Raw genomic sequence first — 13,430 nt, forward strand, 5'->3', positions numbered from 1 at the left:
TTTACCCCACATGGTGCCACATCAATGTAAGGTGCAATATATGATTCGTGCCTTTCTATGAAGGATGTTAGATCCGTAATATTATCTCAAAAAATATCTAATACGTATTCATTTAACAAAATGATGATTTTCGACCAATTTCTACGGCCATCTTATGATATCTCGTCATCTTATACATTCTGTCAATATGTGCACCTTTTTCTTTACCAGTTAAAGAATTGTTAACGTATCCATCCACAATTATTTGTCATCAATCCATTGCCCCTTCTAACTAGTCAAACATTTTTCTAGTTGCACGGATTTACATCAACATTGCCCTCCTTTCATTATTTTATCATGTAAGAACACTGTACTTTCCCAACCTTAAATTCAAGGCGGCCAAAAATATTTACGAGGATGAACCTATATATTATTAATTTTTTTTTACAAATTAAACATAAATAAAATTTTAGAATATACACTTATGATAAAATAAAAAATTAATATAAAAAATTCGAATTTAAGAACATGTCCACCTTAAATATGTTTTCCATCTGTCATTACTTAAATTAGTTTGAATATTCAAAGAATATTCTCCACCTAGGGATGGTCATGAGTCGGGTTGGGTCGGGTTTTTGGTCCACCCGACCCGACCCGAGAACAAGGAGTCCTCCACCCGAGATCCGATCCGACCCGACCAAAATAAGTTTCACCCGACCCGATTCTAACCCGATATATAACTTAAAAATTCGACCCGAAATAATAAAAAAATTACTTTTATTCAATAAAAACAGTGACTTAATTGAAAAAATAATATATAGAAGAGTATTATTGTAATTATTCCTAAATATTTAAGTTAAAATTATATATTTTTTTCGGATTAGGTTGGATTGGGTCTTTTTCACCCTAAACCCGACCCGACCCGAACATCATATAAAAAAAATCCCACCTGAACCCGAATTTTTTTAAAAAAATCCGACTCGATCGAATCGAGTCGGGTCGAAAATCATCGAATTTGGGTCTCATGCCCATCCCTATCTCCACCAACATGTTCCACACCTACAACCAAGTATCATTTTAGAAACATATTAATTTATCTGTTGTTTTTTTAATACTTAAGAAAAACACGTTAATTTAACTGTTGTACTAGGGACAGTAGGAGCGTTTTTTATAACATGAGGCAAATCGAAGTTGATGCCTTTAATGTTGGGGGTACTTGGAGACAATCATGTTAAGTGCGACCCCAGTACCACCGCCAACATCAACCAGTGTTTTTAGTCCCTCAAAGCCATCATATCTCTCGAGAATCCATTTCATGTTAATGCAGGATAAATCGAACATTCCTTTGTTGAAAATCATGTTCAGTCTATGATCCGTGCCGAGGTAATCAAATACAGGCATACCATTGGCCTTGTTAAATGGAGATCCACCTTCCAACACTGCATCTTTCAAGTGAAACCAGCTGTCCATAAAGACCTTGTCTTGAACAATGAGGATGGTGGAAACTGAGCCTCCGTCCTCGTTCTTGGTGAAGAATTTGCAGACGGGGCCAAGGCCATAGAGTCTCTCCACTTTACCGTCGGGAAGAAAGAGCAAGGAGCAAGTGAGAACGGAGAAGCTCGGAAGTACAGGAAACATGCGGTCTAGCATGAGGGGCGCATCAGGGTTGGTGGAGGGTGTTATGACCCAAGCAGCTATGCCAACTCAGCAAACCTATCAATTATTGACAAGTCAACATTCCAAGGCTTTGTTGGTTACTATAACTAGCTCTAAAATATAGTGGAGAATAGAAGGGCATGAAATATTGTTACAATCTGTTCTCTCTTTCCTTTCTAATTTTCTCTCTTATTTCTCACTCTACCTTCTCTATTTGCTGTAATTTCTTGTTCTTCAGTGGAATACAACTTAATTACTTGAGTTCATATCATTAAGAAACTAAATTCATAACATTTGTTGCTTTCCTTGAGAAGCTGAACTAAGGTGAATATACAAAAGCCATTAAAACTCTGCATGAGACTGTCGCTCACACAAACAACTATTGTGATCTCTTCAAGCTCATGCGGAACAACAGAAATAGGTGAACTATATGATCCAACAAACACTTAAATATGTGAAACATCAATTGGAAGTCATAACGTTGCATTTGGGACTGTCGGGGGAATTTGTTACTAAGCAAGACAACTCAAATACAAAGACCCCCCAAGTATTCGACGATTTGTCGACACCAAATAAAAATGATGTTGAAGACCAAACAAATTAGAGCAGTGATGGGCTTAATTTTTCAAGTGATCTCACGAAAATCATAGGTTCATCTAAACACGTCGAGACAAAAGAAAATCATGTTCAAGATCAGAATATTAAAAAACAAGAGGAGTCATCGAAGAAAATCAGGAATCTGCATGTAATGAGCATCTTGAATCATGTCAATGACAGTAAGTACGAAAATCTACAATTTGAATTCAATTTTCATACTTCCAAATATATGGGATTAAACTCTGATGTTGTGTACATCGCATATTGCTGATATTTGGCATAAATGATAGCTTTTGGTTTTTACATATAAGGGATTATCTGTTAGGAATTTGATATTTCTAATTATTCATGCTTGGGAAAAGCTTAAAAGGATTCATTTATTGGTGTTTACACATGTGAAAGTGTTGGTTATGATTGATGACCCTTCTAAATTTAGGCTTTTGTAAATGGGGAAGAGTATGACTCAATTCATTAGAAGCTTCGAAATCCATGATGTCAAGCATTACATAAATGTAACAAGCGATTTGGTGTTTGACAAGTTACAACCAAATCGAAAGTTATGGCTTGGCCTTCTTCACAATCGAAAAATTTTCGAAGAAGAAACACAAGGGGTTACGAGAGCTGAAATGTTTGGTCAATTGACAAGTGGGGTAGAAGTTGCTTCGATCAAACTTTAAGGAAATGAGGTTTGGACAAATGAAAATATTATGGGACCAATGTGTGAAAAAAGCTCTTTTTGAAGCAGATGCGAGTCTTCCTGTTATTAGACAGGTTGTCCAAGCTATAAGTGATCAGGCTGTGAGAGTTATTTTTATTAAGGGGTGAGCCCGAATCAACAATTCTTTAAAATTATACATGATGAGTTGATAAAAGTGATGGAAGAAGAGATTATTGAATTTGTGTGCTCAAAATTTGGTGCACCATTCGGGTTGAGGATTTTCTTAGATTTGAGGAATTTGAGGTGTTTATTCAAAAATATGAATTGTGATAATAATTATTTTAAGAAGACAAACAACATACTCAAAGTTAGTATCATTGAATGATCATCGAAAGAGATTGGAGCATTAGCACGTTGAGCTTTTAATGGATTTTCATTGATTATGAGTGAGTTTCGTTAAAAACCAATCATATGAGAAGAAATATGAGTGAAACGTGATTTTTTTTGTACCGATTTTGGCCTGAAAGACGACCGATGATGGGCAATGATTGGTTTTCGGTGGCAGTGAAAAAATACATTGGAAAAAATAAATATGTTTAAATGTTTATTGGTAACACCGATACACTCCTAACGTTCAAAGCTTAAAATAGCGGCGTCTTAGGTATCAATAATCTCACCAAAACGACGTCGTTTAGTCCATGTCATCACATCATTTGGACTTTAACGACCTAATGATATAATTAAAGTTAAAACAAAAATTTAGTAGTATGATTGAATAAATTAAAAGTTCAGTGATATAAACGATACATGACCTAAAGTTCAATAGTATATGATGTAGTTTATCCTTCCAAAAATCATAAAAGTCTATCTCAAATATTCAGGTAAACTATGCCAATGGTCACCACTAATGTTTGGGTAAGTGTTCGTTTCTACCATTGATATTTGGAAAATCACAAATTGATCACTCATAATATCGTTTATTACAAAATGACCACTAACGTTATCGTTTGTTACAAAATGGTCACTCGACGTTAACAACCGTTAACAAATCGTTACTACAAACAGAATGATAACGTGGCACGTTAAACCAGCTGATTCAACATGTTTGATCGACCATTTGACTTCTTCTTCTTCTTCTAAAAGAGATAAAACAAAGAACTTTGGAGGTTGAAGATTATTTTACTTCACCTCAATTCCCAGACAAAGAGTCCTTATTTCAGCATATTTAGTTTGTAGCAGGGATTCAAATAGCGGTCATGGTCGTGTGTTCGGTCGTGTCGTGTTTTTTCGTGATTGCGTATATAGCGAGCTCTATTACTAGGATTGCAGGTATCGTGGTCATATAATAACAGTTTTGAAGGGCACCACTACCGCTATACCGCAATCGCGAATCACTATTTAAATCTCAGGTTTGTAGATTTCATTTTATTTTTATTTTATTGTTGATCGGAGGAAGGTATTCTTGCATGTCATTGTTTAATTCCATATTATTTTTATTTTATTGTTGATCGAAGGAAGGTATTCTTGCATGTCATTGTTTAATTCCATATTATTTTTATTTTATTGTTGATCGAAGGAAGGTATTCTTGCATGCCATTGTTTAAGAAGAAAATTCAAAAAATTCTGGGTTCTCTATGGCTTCTGTTTCTCTTCTTTTTGCAGCCACTAGTTTTAGAAGCCTCTGAGGCTCTTTGTGAAGTCTTCTTTAGACAACAATGTTTCTGACACGAGTGTTAATGGTAACCTCTTTCTTTCTATGTTATTTTCATTTGCAAGTTTTGTTTTTTTCTTTGTTGATCTCTTTTGAATCCTAGGTTTTCTTCTTTTTGTGATTTTGTTTTGTTCAAGCTCCTTTTTGGTGCTCTATGCCAAAGTTTATTTAGGGTTTTTTGGATTCTGCTTGTGATCTTTTGAGCGTGTTTTTTTTTTGTAGATAACATAGTGAATTGTAGTTAATTTTAGGACTGAGCAACGAAATCGAGAAAATCGAAAAACCGACATGAACCGAGTAAAACGGTTCGGTTCGGTTTGGTTTTAAACGGTTCGGTTTAAAGGTTTCATTTTTTTTATTCGATTCGGTTTGGGTTTTCCATATGAAACCCATTTGTTCCATATTGAACCGAATAGGCAATTTTTGTAAAAAAAATTATAGTTTCAAGTGATTTTTTTATTGAAAAACCGATAAACCGAACCGAACCGAAAAACCCGAACCGTTAAAAAAACCGAACCGAACCAAAAAAACCGGTTTCGATTTTTTCGGTTTTTTAACTATTCGGTTTCGGTTTAAATATTGAAAACCCGTTTATTTCGATTCGATTCAATTTTTAGTAAAAAACGAACCGAATACACCCTAGTTAATTTAGCTGAATTCTGAAGGTAAGACATGCCATTTTGGGATGTTAAAGTGGGGTCTACTCGATCCATGTAACGAATTGAAGTTATACTGTAGGAGTCTAGGGATATGGTTTAGAGTTCTTGTTCCTAATCACTTAAAGATCTATGGTGCTTGATGTTTGATAATCATGTTCGAAAATTATAGTTGTAATTTGTTGCAAAATTTCATTTCACCATCAACTATCAAACAACTGCAACAGCAGAAGTAGAAGTCAAATGGTCAATCAAATATGTTGAATAAGCTGGTTTAACGTACCACGTCAACATTCCTTTTCTGTAGTAATGATTTGTTAACAATTGTTAACATTGAGTGATCATTTTGTAATAAACGATAACATTGAGTGATCATTTTGTAACAAACGATAACATTAGTAATCATTTTGTAACAAATAATAACATGAGTGACTGATTTTAAATTTTTCAAATATCAGTAGTGAAAACGAAGATTTATCCAAATATTAATAACCATTGACGTAGTTTACCCCAAATATTAATATAGACACAATATTTTATGTTGCAGTGTTCTGTCCAAAACTCTGTTTTAAAAATCGGATCGGATCGATCGGTTCAATCGGAAACCGTTGCTTAGTCCGGTTCAATCTAAACCGGTTGAACCGCTATTAGTGAATCTGTCAGAATCGCTGAACCGTTCGAACCGGACTATCTAAAAACCGGAAAACCCCGAGAAAAACTGGGATTTTTGTTTTTTTTTATAAAAAAAATTAAACCAAACAATGTCGTTTGTTAAACGAGCCAAGTCGAACTCGAGTATTTCTGAGCACTCAATGTTCACCAAAAGACTCCATGATTTTGAATGTCAAATTACATCTATTATTTATAGAAATTAGTTGTGATGCGCTTCTATGTTTCTTAGCAATGTGAGATTGTTTTGTTCTCATATTTTTACTCTTTAGACTTTTGGGATGCTCTTATATATTTCTTAGTCATGTGAGATTGTTTAAAAAAAATTAAACCAAACAATATCATTTGTTATATTTTATCATTTGTTATATTTTTTAACCCCAAATTTATTTTTTAATTATAGTTATATAATTATATTTATTATTTAATATGTTTTACCTTAAATATTATGTTGTAGTTAATTTCAATCATTTTGTTTTCACTTGATTTTATGGTTTTTAACTTTATTTATGATTTACTTTGAATATGACTTGTGATATAAAAAATTATTTTTTATTAAATATTTTTGGTATTTTTATTTAATTTTTTAAATAATTATGACGTCGTCCGGTTCTTCCGACCGATCAGATCGATTCAACCGATTGAATCAGTGAACCGATAACATAACCGATTCGCTAACCGGTCCGATTCTGAAAACCATGGTCCAAAATTTACAAAACTCCATCCGACAAATTGCCAGTTTCTATCGCCTATTTTAGGATATATTTTGTCAATACATCGACCATTTCCTTTGCCGGTCAAAGAATTCTATCCCATCCACGGAAATTTCTTCGTCATCATTCTTAGAGTTATTATTAGGTACATTTACCATCTAGTCATTCTGACTATTAAAATTTATAGATAAGAAAGACATTATTATAAAATATTTTTATTATGAAAAATAAATATATATAGTCAATTAATTAGAAATAATTAAATGTATAAGTATATAAGCAACAGACTTGTCAAAGAAATTAATATATAGGAAAGTACAAATCTAGAAAAAATAAAGAGACAAAATATTATTTACTTTTTAATTTTTTTATTAATATGGGGGTAAATATAAGATTGTCAATTTTTAAAAATAACTCTTAATCTCTTGACATTAAACATTAACATCTCTAATATTTTCGATGCTTGAATTCGAATATTCAAGGAAAACCAACAATTCATTTACCACATAGACTAATTAATTCGTGTTATTTATTTTATTGAATTAACGTCAATAATATGATAGTGCAATACTAACTTTTATATTAATAACAAAAATAATATTAAATAATAAAATTAATAGTCAAAGCTTAATAATATTAAAATAGTTTATATATTTATATTAAATTATATTTATTAACCCATATTGATTATCATTTAAATTAATGTTATAATTGTATATCAATTGAATATGAACTTTGAACACCGTAAACAAATAGACTCGCCATCAAAAGCTCACAATTGTTATTTTAAATACCTAATGCAATCAAACGCTTTAAAAAATATTAAAAAAAACTATCAATACGGAACAGATTCAGTGTTCTTGACATATTCAACTTATTATTATTATTATTAAACTAAAATAATTACAAAATAATATCAGTTTTAATTTTTTTAATTATTTGACAATGAACATCTAACAACCCTTTACTACAGTTGTAATTGTTCAAACTCATGAACTTTAAAACAATAATTCTTTTAATTATCGAGATAAGTTGATTTATAAATTTTTTATTATTTTTTTTATGCTTTTATTATTTTTATATTTTGAATACCTAACGCAATTATGAATATTTTTTCGTTATTATTTAAATTTTAAAGTCACTGTTAAAGAGTGAAGATAAAAAGATTTGACGATAATCTCTTGTAGGTAAGGATTGATTGAGGGGAAGTGGGTGTGTTAATCGTTTTTTTTAAATTATTATATATTTTATTAATAATTTATTTTTATTCCTAAAGTTTATAAATATATTTTATCGACATAAAATTCTGACGCAAAGGACAGTTGCATGGCCATCAACAAAGCTTCCTCATCGGTTGCGTAATTACATGTTAAACCATATTGGTTAAGCCTGTTAAACTGTATTCAGTTAGGCTGATAGACTGTTGTAGGATTGTTACAACTGATCATGTAACAGTTCAATCACAGCTTTAAATAGCTGCTGCTCATTACTGTAAATGCAACATTGATATCACGTTTTTCTGCATCTCTCTATTTTTTCACTATCTTAAGCTTCTTGCTATAGTTAACAGGGTATCATTCGCCATTAGATCCTGAAGAAGCTCCGTTGTGTGCCATTCTTTCTCCGCTCGTGCTTTCTGGTTCCTGTTTTCAAAGAACAGTCGTGGTTCAAGGCATTACAATGATGGCCGAGGATGAACAGCTGACAGAAGCCAGCTTGCATTCCTTCGCTAACAAAAGAATCAATGTATGCCTAACCGACTCAAACTATCTTCTTTGGAAGCAACAAGTGATTCTCACAGTCAGAGGGCTCGGTCTTGAAAGTTTTCTTGAAGAATCTATGGTGGTTCCACCAAAACTGATACTCAATGAGGTAGGAGAACAGACTGTTAATCCAGCTTACCTTCGGTATGTCAAGCAAGACAGTTCTTTAGCCTCTTGGCTTCTTTCCATTGTTAGCACCAATATTCTGCCTCAATCAGTTGGTGTCGAATCCACTGTTGCAGTTTGGAATGTTGTCACCAGATTATATTCCAAACTATCTACCACAAAGATAATGGCTCTGCATTGTCGTCTTAGATCGATGAAGAAAGGCTCTCAGTCTATGAGAGATTATACCATGGCCATCAAAGAAATATGCGATCTCTTGGCAACGTGTGGTAACCCTATTTCAGACATCGATCACATTGCCACCATCCTTAATGGACTGCCAGTAGAATACGAGCCAACGGTGGCTGCAATCACTGCAAGCAGAGATCCATTTTCCCTCGATAATGTAGTTTCTGTTCTTATTGATGCTGAATCTCGTCTTGATGACTCATCAAGGTTTCTAATAGGTGTTAATTTCACACACTACAACACCAATAAGGTTTCTGATGCACAACAATACAAGAATATAACGACTTCTAAATCCAACAGCACCACGAGCAGCAGATATAAAGGAAGACCTAAGCAGCAGTGTCAATTATGTGGGAAGCTAGGCCATCTAGTTGACAGGTGCTAGCATAGGTTTTATCAAAATTTCAAAGGAGTAACTTTTTAACAAAACTCCTTATCTAACGATGTGCATGCAAATATGTGCTCCTGTTTTTCTCATACACCAGACTGTCATTACAGTCCCTTTGTAAGTGACAGTGCTGGAGGTGAAGATGCATCTGCTGTTGAACCAAGTGATAATATGCAGGTCAATGCGTTAATGGCTAATGGTCCCTTGAATCATGCTAAATGGTTTCCTGATTCAGGAGCCACACACCATGTGACTGGCACCACCTCCACATTCTCGAGCAAGCAAGCATACACTGGCAGTGGTAAGGTTCAGCTAGGTGATGGTTCTTCTATTTCAACCCTTCACATTGGTAGGAATGTTTTAAAAACTGTCTCTAAGGATCTCTTGCTTGAGCAAATACTGCATGTCCCAAATATTAACAAGAACCTCTTATCAGTTTCGAAATTCACACAAGACAATTATGTTTTCTTTGAATTTCACAAAAATGCTTGCTATGTTAAGGATGAATGCACAGGAGTCGTGCTGATACAAGGAAAGCTTGATGGAGGATTGTACAGTTTTGACTCTCAGACTATGCAAGGAGCAGCAACGCTCAATAACACTGTTGTTAGCAATACTAATGAGTACTGGTTATGGCACAAGAGACTCGGTCATCCAGCACCTGAGGTAGTAATGACAACCCTCAATAAGAGACTCTGTATAGACAAAAGTGAGGTTTGTACAGCCTGTCAGATGGGAAAAAGCAAAACTCAACCTTTTCTTGTGTCACAAACTGTGTACAAACAACCTTTCGAGTTAGTTGAACTTGATGTATGGGGTCCTGCCCCTATTGCTTCTAGTGGTTTCAAATATTTTGTGAGTTTTGTAGATTTGCACTCAAGGAACAGCTGGGTCTATTTGCTAAGAAATAAAAGTGAAGTTGTTGTGTCTTTTGAAGTGTTTTCAGCCTTGTTTTCTAATCAATTCAAAACTACAATCCTTGCTTTGCAAACAGACAATGGAGGAGAGTTTCGATTTCTAGAAGCTATCTCATGCAAACTAGGTGTTAAACTCAGGAAATCATGCCCACATACCTCACAACAAAATTGGGTGGTGGAAAGAAAACATAGGCACATAGTTGAAACAGCCTTGACTCTCCTAGCAGAAACTTCAATGCCCCTAACCTTCTGGTCTCATGCAGTTCTTAGTGATGTGTACCTCATCAACAGGATGCCCTCCAAGAATCTTGGTAATGTGTCTCCTTATCAAAAGTTATATAATAAGCCTCCTGATTATAGGTTTCTTAAAATTTTTAGATGCCAGTGCTTCCCTAATCTCAGGATGTACAATACTCACAAATTGGATTTTTGGTCCAAGGCTTGTGTCTTCCTAGGGTACTCTCCTATGCATCAGGGTTATCAATGCATGGATGATCATGGCAGAATTTATGTCTCCAGAAGTGTGGTGTTCAATGAAAATATATTTCCCTTTGTACATAAGGCAGCAACTCGCAGTAGTAGAAGTAATGAAGCAGTTCGATCAAGGGCTATTCCACTTGTTCACGATCCACACGAGCAAGCCAGAATTGCCAGGACTGGTCCAGGCTCAAGTGTTAATGCTGGAGTTGGTACTGAAGCTAGTAGTACACATCAATATGCAGCTGCAAGTGATGGACTGCATACACACACTGAAGAACAACCAGTCAACAACGAATCGGGCTCTCTTGTTCTCGAGTCTGCTGTCTATGCTCCTTCTCAACATGATCAAGTGGCATCTTCTCAGCATGAGCAAGCTGCCTCTAGCGAGCATACACAGAATCAGGAAAACATTCCAGTTGTTAGAATGACTAACACTCATGCTATGACAACACGAAGCAAGCATGGGATTTTTAAACCGAAGATCTATTCAGCTCAATGTAAGGAAGTGCCTGGTAACATTTGAGATGCTCTCAGTGATGATGACTGGAGGACAGCTGTTATGGCTGAATATAATGCTCTACTTAGCAATGACACGTGGGACATTGTGAAGTTACCAGCTGGTAGGAAAGCTATTGGTTGTAAATGGCTCTTCAAGGTGAAGAAGAATGTTGATGGTTCAGTGGAAAGGCTGAAGGCTAGACTGGTTGCCAAGGGGTATTCTCAAATACTTGGCTATGATTTTATGGATACTTTCAGTCCTGTGGTTCGTTTCTTCACAGTTAACATATTGCTATCACTGGCTATTTCATACCACTGGCAAATTAGGCAGGTAGATGTAAACAATACCTTTCTAAAAGGGGACCTAATTGAGGATGTATATGTGCAACAAGTTCCTGGTTTTGAGGAGCAGTCTAGTGATGGAGCAATTTTAGTATGCAAACTGAAGAAGGCATTGTATGGCCTGAGACAAGCTCCAAGAAATTGGTTTCTCAAGCTAAGAGAGTTATTACTTAGCTTAAAGTTCAAACCCTCGAGAGCAAATTCATCACTGTTTATTAGGCAAGTCGAATGTGAAGTTGTATACATGGTGGTATATGTGGATGACATCCTCATTACTGGGAGTTCTCAGCTTGAAATCAACCAAATTGTTCATGCTCTACATGAGAAATTCTCCTTGAAGGACCTTGGGCAACTTAAGTACTTTCTTGGTATCGAAGTACATCGGTCAGACAATGGTATGTTCCTCAGCCAGAAGAAGTTCGTCACCAAACTGCTACAAAAGTATCAAATGTTAGATGCAAACTCAGCGTCTACTCCCATGGCAACAACAGTGAAACTTAGTTAAAATGATGGGGAAGTGTTAAGCAAACCTCAATAATACAGAAGTGTAGTAGGGGCACTGCAGTATGTCTGTCATACAAGACCAGACATTTCCTTTGCAGTCAATAAAGCAGCACAGTTCCTGCAAGAACCCACTGAGGCACACTGGCTTGTTGTAAAACGTATACTGAGGTACTTAAAAGGAACACTAGAGACTAGCCTTTGGTTTGCAACTCAAGCACAAACAATGGTGGCACTTAATGCCTTTTCAGACTCAGATTGGGGAGGAGATACCGATGACAAGAGCTCAATCTCTGGATATTGCGTCTACAATGGGAATCATCTGCTGGCTTGGAGCTTGGAAAAGCAACGTGCAGTATCCAGGTCCACTGTAGAAGCCGAATACAGAAGCCTTGCTGATGCCACCTCTGAAGTCGTATGGATTAAGGCTGTGTTAAATGAGATGAATGTTACACTGCCTGAAGAACCCAAGGTATGGTGTGACAACACTAGTGCAGTAGTTATGGCAGCAAACCCCATACTACACGCAAAGAGCAAGCACATCGAGCTAGACTTACACTTTGTGCGTGAAAAGGTGGCAGTTCGTGAAGTTCAAATCAACTATGTGCCCACTAATAGTCAAGTAGCAGACATTTTAACTAAGCCTCTTCCCTTGGTTAAATTTGATCTGTTTAGATGTAAACTATGTGTGTTTGAGTTGAAGGAAGTCTGTAAGAAGCAGAGTGAATGTTAAACCATATTGGTTAAGCCTGTTAAACTGTATTCAGTTAGGCTGATAGACGGTTGTAGGATTGTTACAACTGATCATGTAACAGTTCAATCACAATTTTAAATAGCTGCTGCTCATTACTGTAAATGCAACATTGATATCACGTTTTTCTGCATCTCTCCATTTTTTCACTATCTTAAGCTTCTTGCTATAGTTAACATTACATACGTCTTAAACAATATACCAAATCTAATTTTTGGATTTTTCAACACTAGTTTACGTTGAGTTTGTGTTAACAGTTAAGGGTGCAAATTTCTAAAAAGTATATTAAAAGTTTAAATAATAAAAAATTATAAAATTTTAGAAGATAAAAAATAGATTATTAATAAAAATATAAAAATGTTTAAATTATATAAATGATTTAATTTTTAAAAATTACGATCACCTTAATATCTATTTGTTCTTCCTTATTTTTCAAGATTAATTAACCTTTTTATCTCATATAAATAGATTTTGTTTATATTATAGTTATAATTGTCGCAACCGTCTTTCGGTTGGACCCGTAATTGGGCTTCGACTTGAAATAATTGGGTTAGAGTCGCCACCGACCAATTTAGAGCGAAATTAGGTGGGTCGGACACCATCTTACCTGATCTGTGCTTTTCCAGAAATACGTCGGGTTCGGGAGTCGGTTACGGTCAAGGAAGGATTAGCACCCTTGAACCGCCCTTTCGGTACTAATTAATTTGCCGGTTGTCTTTAATTGCGAAAATTGAAAATTTTAAATTTAAATTTGAAAATCCGATTCTTGTTACTTACCTTTGACTGATTAAAATTTC

General features: G+C 35.0%; 1 pseudogene; it reads right to left on the reverse strand.

Annotated features, from left to right (window-relative positions):
* Window positions 1-985: 985 nt before the first annotated feature.
* LOC120151452 lies at window positions 986-6,797 on the reverse strand (annotated as a pseudogene).
* Between the last annotated feature and the right edge of the window lie 6,633 nt (window positions 6,798-13,430).

Source organism: Hibiscus syriacus, unplaced genomic scaffold (genome assembly GCF_006381635.1).
Source record: "Hibiscus syriacus cultivar Baekdansim isolate YM2019G1 unplaced genomic scaffold, ASM638163v2 tig00111059_pilon, whole genome shotgun sequence".
Lineage (NCBI taxonomy): Eukaryota > Viridiplantae > Streptophyta > Magnoliopsida > Malvales > Malvaceae > Hibiscus > Hibiscus syriacus.